Source organism: Macrobrachium rosenbergii, chromosome 47, assembly GCF_040412425.1.
Source record: "Macrobrachium rosenbergii isolate ZJJX-2024 chromosome 47, ASM4041242v1, whole genome shotgun sequence".
Classification (NCBI taxonomy): Eukaryota; Metazoa; Arthropoda; class Malacostraca; order Decapoda; family Palaemonidae; genus Macrobrachium; species Macrobrachium rosenbergii.
In genome coordinates, this window is record NC_089787.1 from 44,584,243 (window position 1) to 44,598,547 (window position 14,305).

The 14,305-nt window shown below is 42.8% G+C and overlaps 1 protein-coding gene across 8 annotated transcripts in view; it reads left to right on the forward strand.

The window, feature by feature from the left end:
• Nucleotides 1-7,449: 7,449 nt before the first annotated feature.
• LOC136830818 (serine-arginine protein 55-like) overlaps nt 7,450-14,305 on the forward strand; it is an 88,035-nt gene continuing 81,179 nt past the window's right edge. For 4 of the 8 annotated variants that reach the window (XM_067090759.1, XM_067090766.1, XM_067090762.1 and 1 more), the window contains exon 1: nt 7,450-7,540. The gene's annotated coding sequence lies outside the window, so the exon portion shown is untranslated. Of the gene's footprint in view, nt 7,541-7,630; nt 7,723-14,305 lie in introns of those variants that run through there. The other 4 variants (XM_067090760.1, XM_067090763.1, XM_067090764.1 and 1 more) reach the window with 3 other exon arrangements.

Genomic DNA, 14,305 nt, shown 5'->3' on the forward strand with positions numbered 1-14,305 from the left:
ACCCCAGCATACCACACCGCTATCACGTCCCTCAAGTGGCGGGACGTGACCCTCGCCCCCGAAGGCCCAAGCCTGCTCTGCGACATCAGCACAGGTCAGCCCCGCCCTTTGGTTCCAGCCTCACGCTGCCGCCAGATATTCGACATAATTCACGGCCTCTCACACCCCTCCGGCAGGACCATGGCCAAGCTGCTTTCAAAAAAGTTCATCTGGCACGGGGTGCAAAAGGATGCCACATCCTGGGCAAAACAGTGCCTGCAGTGCCAGACCAGTAAGGTGGGTCGTCACACACGCAGTCGGGGTAGGCGAGTTCCCACAGCCAGAGCGCTGCTTTGGCCACATCCACATCGACGTCGTCGGGTCCCTTCCCCATCAGGCGGATCCAGATACCTCCTGACGGTGGTAGACCATTCGACGAGGTGGCGAAGCCACACCCATGCAAGAAGCCACCGCCAGCTGGCGTGTGCGAGCCCTGCTCTCCAGTTGGGTTAGCCGCCTGGCGTCCCGGATCACATCACATCACATCTCCGAGTTGTGGTCCGCCCTGGCTCAACTGCTGGGAACCACGCATCACACCACCACGGCGTACAACCCAGCGGCCAACGGCCTGGTCGAACGGTTCCACAGGTCCCTAAAGTCATCCCTCATGGCCCGCTGCACCGCCGAGGACTGGAAACATCAGCTGCCGTTGGTCCTCCTCGGGTTGAGAACCGCCCCCAGAGCCGACGGCACTCCGTCTGCAGCCGAACAAACCTATGGGGAACCCCTCGTGGTGCCGGGAGAGCTCATGATGGATGAACGCCACTCCCCATCACTGCAGAGGCTCCGCGATGTGGCCGGCAAGTTCGCCCCTTGCAGGCGCTCATACTTCGACAAAGCAACCACCTTCATGCCACCACAGCTGTCATCCACCACCCACGTCTTCGTCAGAGTCGACGCCGTCCGTCCACCACTAACCAAGCCCTACAGGGGACCCTTCCGCATGCTGGAACGAAACAGCAAGGCATTCCGGCTGGCACTCCCTGGGAAGGACAACTGGGTTTCAATAGACCGCTTAAAGCCCGCCTTTCTGTCGGAGAGTCCCGACAGTGACGCAGCACCCCTTCCGCCCAACCGCACTCCAGCACGCCCTCACCCCCCAGGCGTGGCGCCCAGGAAGGGAGGCCCAACCAGCAGCCTCACAGGCAGGAGACCCTCCGTTATCTTCAAGGAGCTGCGGCACCCTTCAGCGTCCCAGCAGATACAGGGATTAGTCAGACGCGTCCCTCGTCTTGGGGAGTATTTGTAAAGTCACCACATCGGCGCCAGCGTAGTGTTTCGACGGCGCCATTAACTAAGTCTCCGCTGAGCATGTTTTCTTTGATGACTTCCATTTTCTTCAAACTCAATTAGTCACGCCTAAAACGTGCCAGGTCACGCATTTTTAACCATTTTTACTTTATACGTATTTATACAAATGTCACACATTGTGTATCATATGTTTCTTCATTCACAGGCATCAAGACTGTATCCATATTGAAGTTCTGTATGTTTTGTATTGTAATTTGTACTCGTTCACTGCATATTATTGTTTATTATTTCGACCTCAGGTCACAGTCAATTTCATTGTCTTTCGCGGGCCGGCGCCAGTCGGCCGCTATATAAACTGCCTGGATCTGTAATAAAGTAGCAGTAACTTTTACCTGCTCGTTTCTTTGACACCTTACAACCTCAGGTCACCTGTAGATCTTTGTACCCGCGGTCTCTGCGAAGTACACAGACGTCCACACCCCGCTTTATAAGCAGCTCGTTTCATCAATAAACTTTTACGGGCTCCTCTATGAGCAAGAGCCCGTGCTGGCACAAGGCCAGCTAAATCTGAAACAACAAACAACATCAATAAACTAGCAGTACTTGTCTTCCTGCTCATTATTTCGCACCACTCTCACAAACATCTCCGCTAGATACCATTTAGTTTTAATGAGGTCCTCTAAGTAAATATATATAGGCTATACTGTATATATATATATATATACTGTATCTTCTTCTTCTTTTAACGTGTTTTTTTTCCCATTTTTGTATGGGGTAAGCATGATGCCTTCTTTTGAAGGACTTTTGATTTGGCTTTGGGGTAGACCGTAGTCTCGATTGGCTGCCCTGCCTGACATCGCTTAGACCCCGGTAGCGTATGTTACATGTATCATACCCGACCCAAGGCCCTTTCTTCCCAGCAGCGAGAAGTTGTTGCGGGTAGGGCGAGAGTTCAAGACGTGTGAGATGTTTGTTATGTTTTTAGAAGGTGTTGTAGTGGCTTTGTTTTTGTGTGTGTATTTAGTCTGTAACACCCATTTGCTTTTTAAGCAAACTTATCAGAATTGATTACATATATAATCCCGGGATGTCTACACTGATAGCAAAGTGTCGCCTCTCTGATCAGTCGGCTGCGGATTTGAACCGCGCATACAGACCTCTACAAAGTCGAAGCTGCTGCTGAAGTTCGACTGAGCCATCGAGGCTCTATATATATATATACTAGCATATATATGTATATGTATATATATATATATATATATATATATATATATATATATTTTATATATATGTATATATACATATATATATGTATATATATATGTATATATGTGTGTATATACATATGTATATATACTGTATGTGTATATGTATATATATGTATAATATGTATATATTGTATATATATACTGTATATATATATATATATATATATATATATATATATATATATATATATATATATATATATATACATATACAGTATATATACATACTTATAGAAACTATATACCTTCAGGCCAGCCCTAGGAGAGCTGTTAATCAGCTCAGTGGTCTGTAAAAAGCTCGTATATATATGTGTGTGTGTGTGTGTGTGTAATATATATATATATATATATATATATATATATATATATATATATATATATATATATGATTATTATCACTTTTGTACGTGATTCATTTATCACACATTACCACAGGTGAAAAATAAAAGCGGGGTGTAGGTCTGACCGGTTTCGACTTTATTTCCAAGCCGTTGTGAAGGACTGATACAGAGTGTGGGAAGTCACAAATATATATACTACAAGAACAGTACTGACGAACATGCACAACCGTTAGAGCTCCATATCCCCACTCAGGCCAGTGTCAGGTAGGAGTGGCCTTTAAAACTCATTTGGCTAAAAATCACAATAGACTCTCAGGGGACATTGCTGATAAACAGACCATACCCACCTCAGATCCACACCTGACAGGTGTCATGGAGGCAGTTTGGAAACTCATTAACATTACTACCCTCGTACTGTGTTTACAAATATGATAATCCTATTTTCATATATCTCTACTGCCTACCTTAAAGTTTAAACAATTTACAAATTTCTTTTGATATTAAAGGATCAAGTTTATACATCCCTTGACTGATATTCATATTATGGTTGTAACTTTTCTTTTATGAAGCTAGATTCAATGATGTTCCTTTCCAGTGCATTATTAGAATATACAATCCTTTTGCCCCTTCCCAGTTGATAGCATGATTGTTCTCACTAACATGTACAAATATACCACTGTTCCCTTGTGCATATCTCACACATTTCTTATGTTGTTCAATTCTTTTTTCCAGTGCTTTCCCAGTTTGGCCAATATAAAAGTTGTCACAAGACTTACACGGAATTTTATATACACACCCTTTAATATTGTCTGGGAGTTCTTGATAAGTACATTTTCATTGTTGTATTGTTCTTAAATGCGACATTAACACCCAAAATTCTTAAGAAGATGAGGATATCTTTCATACTATTATTATAAGGCAGAACAAGCAAATTTTTTGTGTTGTAAGGTTCTTTCTGGGTTTGATACATAGTCTTTTTGCCGCTTCATATGCACTGTTTAATACACTATCAGGATATTTCAATTTTTGCCTGCATTCCTAATCTTATCTATTTCATCATCAATATATTCAGGGCTACATACCCGTAATGCTCTTAAAAACATAGATGAAAACACTGACTTTTAACCTTATTGCTTTGTCCAGAATAGAAATGCACATAGGAAGAAATATTAGTGGGTTTTCTATACACACTATATTTAAACCCACTACTATTTCTTCGTATGAGGACATCCAGAAACAGTAAGCACCCATCATTTTCCATTTCCATCGTGAATTTAATTGATGGTACTAATTGATTTAACTTAGCAAAAAGTTTTTACATCTTGGTTCCCTGGCCATACACAAATTATGTCGTCAACATACCTAAACCATGTTACATTACGTGGGATTATGTTGTTTAATATCAAAACAAAAAAAATTCCATATATAAGTTACTTAACACTGGGGATAGAGGGTTTCCCATTGCCATACCAAAATTTTGTGAGTAAAATTTACCATTAAATTCAAATTCTCTGACGGCCGACGCCCTCACTCAAGCTCATACCAACAAGGAACACCTGCGGTTTTTACGTGAATGTCGGGATGAACAAGTGATACCAAGATCGTTCATAACCAATTCCTTGCTGAAATTAGAAGACCAACCCTTCGGTGAAATACAACGTGCCATATTGGAAAAACATATCAACATCAAAACATTGGAAACCAAAAAGAATTTTGAAGATCTCACGAGGAAAAGACGACATTTTGAAGTCTCAATACCACCAGATTGGAGAGATTCCCTCCGTGAATATTGTCATGTGAAGATGAGGAATCAAGTGTATCGGAAACTGAAACGGAAACACGATAATAAAATGAAACTGTTGATTGAAAGAAGCCCTTGGACCAACAACGCCAATCATGAATGTGTCGTCAACTTATCAAACAAACAGCTGGATAGAAATGTAACTAGTGCCTTAGGCTACGGTTTAAACTTTGCTTTATCTCCTGGCGGAAGGAACAGTGTGGAAATAACTAAAGGACTGTGTAATTTGGAAAAATATAGTGATTTAACGAATGAAGAAGTGAACATGGTTAAGGGAGTGATTTATGGAAGTATGAAAAAATCAGACACCACAAACGTCCACAAAAAGATTTATGGTTGCTATTAATGAACTGAAAAAAGATAAAAATATACACATGACAAAAGCAGATAAATCAGGCGCCCTTGTAATTTTAAATAAAAGTGAATATATAGAAAAAATGCAAAATCTTTTAGGTGATGATAATACATATAAAGAATTAAATAAGAACCCGATAGACAATGTGAATAGTGGTTTCAATAAGAAAGTGAAAAACCTGTTAAAAGGTAACGAAAGCCTTATAAAAAAGTTGTGTGTGACCTCTCCATCGCTACCATACATGTATGGTACAATAAAAACTCACAAAGCAAACTTTCCTGCCAGGCCAATTATCAGTTCAGTTGGTTCCGCATCATACAAGCTAGCGAAGTACTTAGTAGATATTCTCAACCCATTAGTAGGTACCATCTCAAATGCAAATATCAAGAATAATGTGGACCTGATAAATAAACTAAATATTGTAGAAATTAATAGTGAATCCAGGCTTGTAAGTTTTGATGTTGTATCACTATTCACAAAGGTGCCAATAGATGATCTGATGGCGTTTTTATCTGAATTGTTAGAACACACAGCTGGATATCCCATTTTCTAAAAGTACTTTAATTGAACTGATTAAATTATGTGTAAAAGATTGTAAATTTGAATTTAATGGTAAATTTTACTCACAAAATTTTGGTATGGCAATGGGAAACCCTCTATCCCCAGTGTTAAGTAACTTATATATGGAATTTTTTGAAAAGAAGATATTAAACAACATAATCCCACGTAATGTAACATGGTTTAGGTATGTTGACGACATAATTTGTGTATGGCCAGGGAACCAAGATGTAAAAAACTTTTTTGCTAAGTTAAATCAATTAGTACCATCAATTAAATTCACGATGGAAATGGAAAATGATGGGTGCTTACCGTTTCTGGATGTCCTCATACGAAGAAATAGTAGTGGGTTTAAATATAGTGTGTATAGAAAACCCACTAATATTTCTTCCTATGTACATTTCTATTCTGGACAAAGCAATAAGGTTAAAAAGTCAGTGTTTTCATCTATGTTTTTAAGAGCATTACGGGTATGTAGCCCTGAATATATTGATGATGAAATAGATAAGATTAGGAATGCAGGCAAAAAATTGAAATATCCTGATAGTGTATTAAACAGTGCATATGAAGCGGCAAAAAAGACTATGTATCAAACCCAGAAAGAACCTTACAACACAAAAAATTTGCTTGTTCTGCCTTATAATAATAGTATGAAAGATATCCCTCATCTTCTTAAGAATTTTGGTGTTAATGTCGCATTTAAGAACAATACAACAATGAAAAATGTACTTATCAAGAACTCCCAGACAATATTAAAGGGTGTGTATATAAAATTCCGTGTAAGTCTTGTGACAACTTTTATATTGGCCAAACCAGGGAAAGCACTGGAAAAAGAATTGAACAACATAAGAAATGTGTGAGATATGCACAAGGAACAGTGGTATATTTGTACATGTTAGTGAGAACAATCATGCTATCAACTGGGAAGGGCAAAAGGATTGTATATTCTAATAATGCACTGGAAAGGAACATCATTGAATCTAGCTTCATAAAAGAAAGTTACAACCATAATATGAATATCAGTCAAGGGATGTATAAACTTGATCCTTTAATATCAAAAGAAATTTGTAAATTGTTTAAACTTTAAGGTAGGCAGTAGAGATATATGAAAATAGGATTATCATATTTGTAAACACAGTACGAGGGTAGTAATGTTAATGAGTTTCCAAACTCCGCCTCCATGACACCTGTCAGGTGTGGATCTGAGGTGGGGTATGGTCTGTTTATCAGCAATGTCCCCTGAGAGTCTATTGTGATTTTTAGCCAAATGAGTTTTAAAGGCCACTCCCTACCTCGACACTGGCCTGAGTGGGGATATGGAGCCTCTAACGGTTGTGCATGTTCGTCAGTACTGTTCTTGTAGTATATATATTTGTGACTTCTCACACTCTGTATCAGTCCTTCGTCAATGGCTTGAAATAAAGTCGAAACCGGTCAGGACCTACACCCCGTTTCTTATTTTTCACCTGTGGTAATGTGTGATATATATATATATATATATATATATATATATATATATACATATACATATACATATACATATATATATATATATATATATATATATATATACATATACACACACACACACACACACAGATGGGAGCTGGAGAGGGATTTTTCGACAGGGGATGATATCACTGCGCAAGTGTCAACGAATTTGCGTGGTTGCGCAGGGAGCAGGACAACCAACCGCATGCTGCAATAAACATTAATTCTACCAATAGTATTGTTTTCAGAGTAAAAAGTTTTGTATGATATCTGAATATTAAAGGAATTTGAAAGTTCATTTTGACGTAAGTTTCCCAATAAATATTAGGACGATTTGTTTGGGAGCAGGAAGTTCTCGCATGTTGGTACTTCTTCTTCATTAGCAGAAGACGGAAAGGTCTTGTGTGTAAATATAAATAGTTTCCTAAATACTAAGGTAAAACTATCCACCGTACAAGTACACATTTATTGAATCTTCCAACCATGTTGCTCATAAGTGAAGTCCTTGTCGTTGTTATAACGTTTTCCCGGGTAGTTAAACTGAATTTATAACTTGGAATTCGAAGAGCGGTCACATCCGTCGCCATTAAGCAAGGGTTTGGCTTCCATAACATTGAAGTTGGTGTTGCAATTTAGTTGTTACTTGAATTATAGCAGAATTAATGTCATTTGTGGTATCATGTTTGGATGAGTATAAGGTAGTCTATATTGTAAACCTTCACAGGTCAGCGGCATACGCTTAGGCTTTACGGAAGGACAGCCAAGCTTGATGTAGTCCTGACTGTCATATAGGCTATACCTATTTCCTTTCGGAATGTGCATTAAACACTCGTGGTTCATTTCGTTGGCAAATGATTAGTTTTCGAGGTACTGGACCCTAATTGTAGGATTAGCCTAAATCCTACAATTCTGGGAAACAGTGGGAAGTCATGGTTTTAGGCAATGTGGCTGGTAAACACACTGAACAGGTAAAATGCAAGGATGGATTAAACCCAACGTAAGGTTGGTTTCTGGGTCCCTGGATCCCCCAAACCCGATTAGAAGGCTGCCTGGCTAAGAAAGACCCCAATCCTAAGTTTTGTGGGTCATGGGAGTAAGCCCTAAGCCCCTGACCCGAATGATAGGTTAGGGGCGAGCATCAACAACGGGACAAGTTCTGCAGACATAAACAAACCTAACCTTTCCTAGAATGTTGGGTCCTGACCTAACAGAACTTACCTACTAACCTCACTTTGGGTGCCATGCCTGATCTGGCTGGAGGGTGAAGCCCCAAGTAACACTAAAATGTCAGAGCAATGGGCGTAGCTTCTGTTTGGGTATTATTTTAGAAGTTGCCAATACACACTATGAAATTGTAACTTACATTTTTGAAAAGAGCTCTTCATTCTCATTATTTTGAACCCCATAAACACTATTCGCAAATGACAAATAAAAAAATTAGTAAATTTACGACTCATAAGGTAAGAATACCCCTCCCCTCCATAGCTAATACGGCAAAATTGTAACCAGTGAACACCCGTTGATGAAGTTATATTGGTATTTTAAGGTTCTTTTAGTGCCCTATTATTTCATAGTCATTTTTGCATGAAAGACTCAAAATGGTTTTTCGTGCAAAAATGGCTGGCTGGAGTCTTATTGGCAACTTGTAAAATTTTACCTCTGTTTGGAGGTTATCCCGTCAATCTGCAAACTACCCTGCTAACCTAACTAAAAATTAAAATACTAAGGGTGTGGCCTATTCTAACCTAGAGCAGCAGGGCCTTATCCTACCTAGCTAGGGAAAGCTTTGGCCCCTCCTGGGGGCCTTCATACCTCATCTTCACTTTATATTAAAATAATAAGGTTGCCACTTATCCTAATCTAGTGTGCTGAGGAAACGCAACCCCAGCTTAGGTTGGGTTAACCTTTACAGCTCGGGCTAGAATATATGCTTTATCAAGCACACCCTAGACTGGGCAAACTTTAAGGTTGGCCAATTTAAAATGAAGCATATCAGTGGGAAGAGGAAGATATGCAAATTCACATGGTTTAAGAAAAAAATTAAAAAAATTTTTCTGTACCTTCCATGGGATGTTTAAAGTGAATATTTCCAACCCTCTTTTTTAAGACACTCGTGAAGATGTGCTAATTTTACCAAGTTATACATTTTTTTCTAATACTTTTTTATTTTATTTATAATTATGGCTCTCATAATAATATAAGTGATAAGGACTAAAATCATTAACAGATTCTGAGTATACTTATGATAAAATATTTACGATTGTGGGATCCAGTGCCTTTCACCGATTTAGATACATATTTTTTCTAAGATACATATTTTTCTAATATTTCTTTATACTCTAGTATACAAAATTACAATTATAGCTGTGACATACTATCATAAAGATAAGAACTAAAACCAACAGCAATCCTGGGTATATTTATGAGCAAATATATGAAAAGACATCTTGAGATGGGGAGGTGCAGTACATCGGGCCCCCAGGAAATCTCAAGTCACACTGATCTCTCTCTATCCTGTACTGAGCTACCTGTGTTGCCATAAGTCATTTATGGCCCATTGAAGTGATTTGAACATATTTCCCGCAAAATTCGTTCAAATTATGCATAAAATATTGATTCTCAGCTGAGGCAGTCCTCCACTCCTCTTTCTATAGGTATATACTATAATGCCTCACATGATCATGCCCATCCAGTAAGGATTAAATCCGTCCTTGTATTTCATTCTTATTGTCTTCCCACACGTAAAAATCGTGCTTTCCCATTAGTGTCCCTCAAATTGTAGAATAGAAGGGTGAATCCAGTATCTAAATCTGCTTTTGTTCCTACACAAATACAAACGTGCAGTCTTTACATAGGGATTTTGCATGCAGTGCGAGCTGGAATGGTCATTTAATTTTCAAACAAGGTAGTTAACTCCCAACGGTAGAGGGTGGAAGCCCCACCCACCCACTCATCGGTACACACTCCACTTTGCTTTCGGCCGGCATCAAGTTTAGACGTCTTCTCTGACCGTTTAACTTTTCTATTCTTTTGGTATGTTTGTGATTATTATATGAGTGTTTGTTGTTGTTTTGCTTATATACATATAATGCAAACCCATGACTTACCCTAAGGAGAGGAGACTGTGTGTCATGAGGTGTTGCCCTGGCACTAACAAACCCTGCAGTCAGTTCCTCTCCTCTCATGAGATCGACCCTCATACCCTGTGCACTTTGTGCAGGAAGCATGTGTGTAGTCAATCAAGCCCTTGTCCTGAGTGTCATGTTTGGCCATCTGGACAGTGGATGCAGTTTGCCCGGAAAAGGAAGAGAGAGAAGAGGGTTTCCCTGGTGTCATCAAGTTGCAATACGCCGCTGGTGACACCAAGGGTTCTCTCTGGATCCTTCCTACCCCCAGCCAAGCTGCCTTCTGCTGTTACCACTCGTAAAGGAACGGTCTCCCCTCCACCTTCTACTACTTCGTTCGAGAGATTCGATGTGTGGGGGCCAGTTGCCCAGTATGACTCTTTGCCAGCAGTCTCTGTTCACTCGGTGAAATTTCCCCCTTGGAGCAAATGGAAAGTGCCCCTCTTAACCTGACTTGTGTTGCAGGTGTGGTGGAGCCTGAGCAGCTTAGGGAGTTATGGCCCTCGGCCTCCCAGGGGAGCCTTCTTTGTGACTGCTGCTACTGTGACTATAACTACATCTACAGTTACAATGTCTACCAGATCAAGGGCCACTACTACAGCGGTGGTTCCTACGATCTTGCCTCGCTGTAGTGTGCCCTCAACTGCTCCTTGACTTCCTCCCCCTTGGGGGCGCCCTTCTCCACTACCTGTTCTCCAAGGCTTGCCACGACTCTAAAGAGGTCAGAGAAGGAGTCAGAAGTCATCATCATCAGTGTCTTCATTGTGTGCTTCCACCCCCTCCCCTTTTTCTTCCAAAGCTAACAAGCGGAGGAAGAAGAAGGCTTCCTCTCCCAGCCATAAGATGTTCTGTAGGGCTTCTGATGGTCAACCTTCTTTCCGGAAAAGGCTAATATATCTCATTTGCACTCCCGCCCTGTCTATGGACACAGGAACAACCACTGCATAGAGTTCCACATACCTCCGTGGCACGGTACCAGTCCTGCAAAGTCACCTTCTCTGGCGGTGAGGTCCTTCTACCATTGTACTGGGTTCCACAGACCCGTGGCATCGACAGTGACTTTCCAGGCCAGTAAAGGCGTCCAGTCTACAGACCTGGCCCAGCGAGAGTGAGCTCTGGCGTGCAGGCGCTCCCTCTCCCCTTGCACAGGAACGGTGCCAGGGTCCCAGAAGGGTGATGCCGGCCTACCGGTCTGCTCACCTAGGAGGGGCAAGAGGTGGTCCCCGTCCAGTCTTCTTCTACTGTAGAGGTGCCAACCTTTAAGAAGACTGTAGCATGCCTTTGGGACAGCCCCAACCTGTACGGCCGTTGTCACTGTGGGTCAACGACTGCCCACGGCCTTCCTCACCTCCCCAGGGCTTCAGCCTCCGGCAGGTCCGTGAAGGGTGCTAGGCATCTCTCACCTGTCCCCTCCACCTCTTCGGGGATTACCTGGAGTTGGACAGGCTTAGCATGTGGGACCAGGAACATTTGCTTTCCCATCCCAGCCCATCCACAAAAGCTTACACTCTAGGGATGGTCCTCAGACCAGACCATTCGTTTGCTCAAGTGGTGGAGAGACCGCCAGGGGGTTCTGGTGAGTGTGTCTCTCCAGAAGGGAGAGTAACCCGGGGAAGACCGTGGCCTGGAAGGGCTCAAGGGTCCTATTCCCCAGGACTTGTACACCCCTGAGTTGCAGAGGACCTACACAGAGATTGTTTGTTTGATTCGTCAGTACTGTATAACGATCTCAAGGAAGAGACCATGGCTGCTTCCGTGGACTGTTCGTCAGTACTTGAAGTCTTTTAGGGACCCCAGAAAGAACCCAAAGCCTCAAAGGGCTTGCCATGGTCAGGACTTGCTGGTGGGGTCTTAGACCAGGTGAATTCTTTTGTGTCGGGGCAAGAGAATTCTCTTAGGTTTAGCCAGTTGTGCAAGACACTTCGTCAGCCTTTCATTCACCAGAAGAAATATTACCTATCCTTGGAGAAGGCATTGCCGACTAAACAGGTTGACCTGGACCTAGTTCGCCTATGCCCGGGCCTGTCACTGGACCACCTCTGTGCAGAAGGAGTCTCCCTTTCACAGCAGGAGGTGGTGGCACTGGAATCGACTGCCATGGCAGCTTTCCAGACAGTTTCCTGGATTGATCTCTGGTCCCTGTCAGTGACCAAGATCACTTGCTTTTCCTCTTTGGGTTCTCATAACTCCGAGGAGGAATTCTGTTGTAACCTGTGAGTCGTGATAAAGTTCGAGAAGTCCGATCTCATACCCAAGCAGAGGATAAAGTATCTGGGCATGCTGATAGATAGGGAAGCAGCAAGAGTGAGTCTTCCCCTCAGACTTGCGTATCAGCAAGTTCAAAGAGGCAGCCAGTTGTTCCTGTCTCAACAGGCATAACCAGCTCTGCTTGTCAAGTCGTTCTTGTCACCTGTCATTTTTGGAGAAGCTGGTTCCTTATGGGCGGCTTCACCTTCACTCCCTTCAGTGGAGAATGAAGGGGTTCTGGTCTCCAGCAAGGGACGCCCCATTCTTTCTGATTCCTTTCTCCGAGGAAGTGAGACAGGACTTCGCCTGGTGGCTACATGATAGGCACCTCATAATAGGAGTGCCATTAGACACTCCCCCTCCTGAGATGCTTCTGTTTTCAGATGCATCGACCGAGGGATGGGGTGCACACCTGGAAGAGTTGTTGGTCTCAGGTGTGTGGGAACTGAACGACATACACCCCCACATCAATATCCTGGAACTCAAGGTGTCTTTCTTAGCTCTTCAAGAGTTTCAGGATTGAGTGATGGGGGACTCCGTGGTGTTGATGAGCGACATTACCACTGTAGTGGCATACATCACCAAGCCGGGGCAACTGGTGCCCATTCAACTCCACATGTTGGCAGTGCAGGTGCACAAGTGGATGGTAGCACACTCGGTGAAGCTGTCATCCAGGTATGTTTTGGGGAAACATAACGTGGTAGCTCAGTGGTCAGGGTAAGGTGATAGGGATAGTGGTCCCTGCACCCAGACATTGCTGAAAGATTGTTCAATCTCTGGGGCCTTCCGACAATAGACCTCTTCGCAACCCGGCACAAAGGAAGCTACTGGTGTTCTGTTCTATTGTCCCAGACCCATGGACAGCATTAGAAGATGCCTTCCAGAACTCATGGGACAATCTCGAGGCCTACGCCTTTCCTCCATTTTGTCTGATTCGACAGGTGATCAACAGGGCGGTGATCACCCCAAATCTCAGGGTGACCCTGGTGGCTCCCAAGTGGCCATATGCTGAATGGTATCCGGACATGCTAGCTCTACTTTCTGAGGTGCCGAGAGAGATTCCCCCATGGTATAATCTGCTTTGTCGTCCGCATGTAGAGAGGTATCACCAGGCCTTGGTGATACTTCACTGCTGGAGACTGTCCAGCATCTCTTGCAAGCGAGAGGCTTTTCTTGCCGCACAGCAACAGAGATGTTTGGATATCTTCACAAATCCGCAGGGGACCGTCAACAGGATGTCTCCCTTGTCGGAGCTACTCTTCAGCAGGTAGTGGACTCTCGTCTTTCTTCGCCTTGAGAAGCTTCCCTCCATCTCGGCTAAATGCATCCTCAACTTACAGCACCATTGATGGTGCTAACAGCAAGAATAGGCATCAAGTTAACGGCACTTACAGTGCTGTAACTTGATGCAACATCAAGTTACAATGGTTGCACCAAGTTACAATGCCAAAACACAAGTTACGGCATCATTAAAGCGCCGATAACGGCGAAAAATCTACTTATGGTGGAAATCAACTTCCAGCGTGGCGCTGGAACAGATCCCCCACCGTAAGTTGAAGATGCACTGCCCTGGGCCAAATTCTTCATTTGAAAGGTATTGATCTCTCTTCCTCATTGGAGATCTCTATGCTGTTGAGAGGCTTTGAACGGTCTTGCCCTCCCAGGGAACTCAGGCCCCCTAAGTGGGATGTGACTTTCGTTTTACGGAGCCTAACTTGTGCACCCTAAAAGCCTTTGCAAGAGTTGTCAGACAGGGAACTGACCCTCAAGTCTCTGTTCTTGCTTGCCTTGGCATCGGCTAAGAGAGTTGGCGAACTTCATGGTCCTTC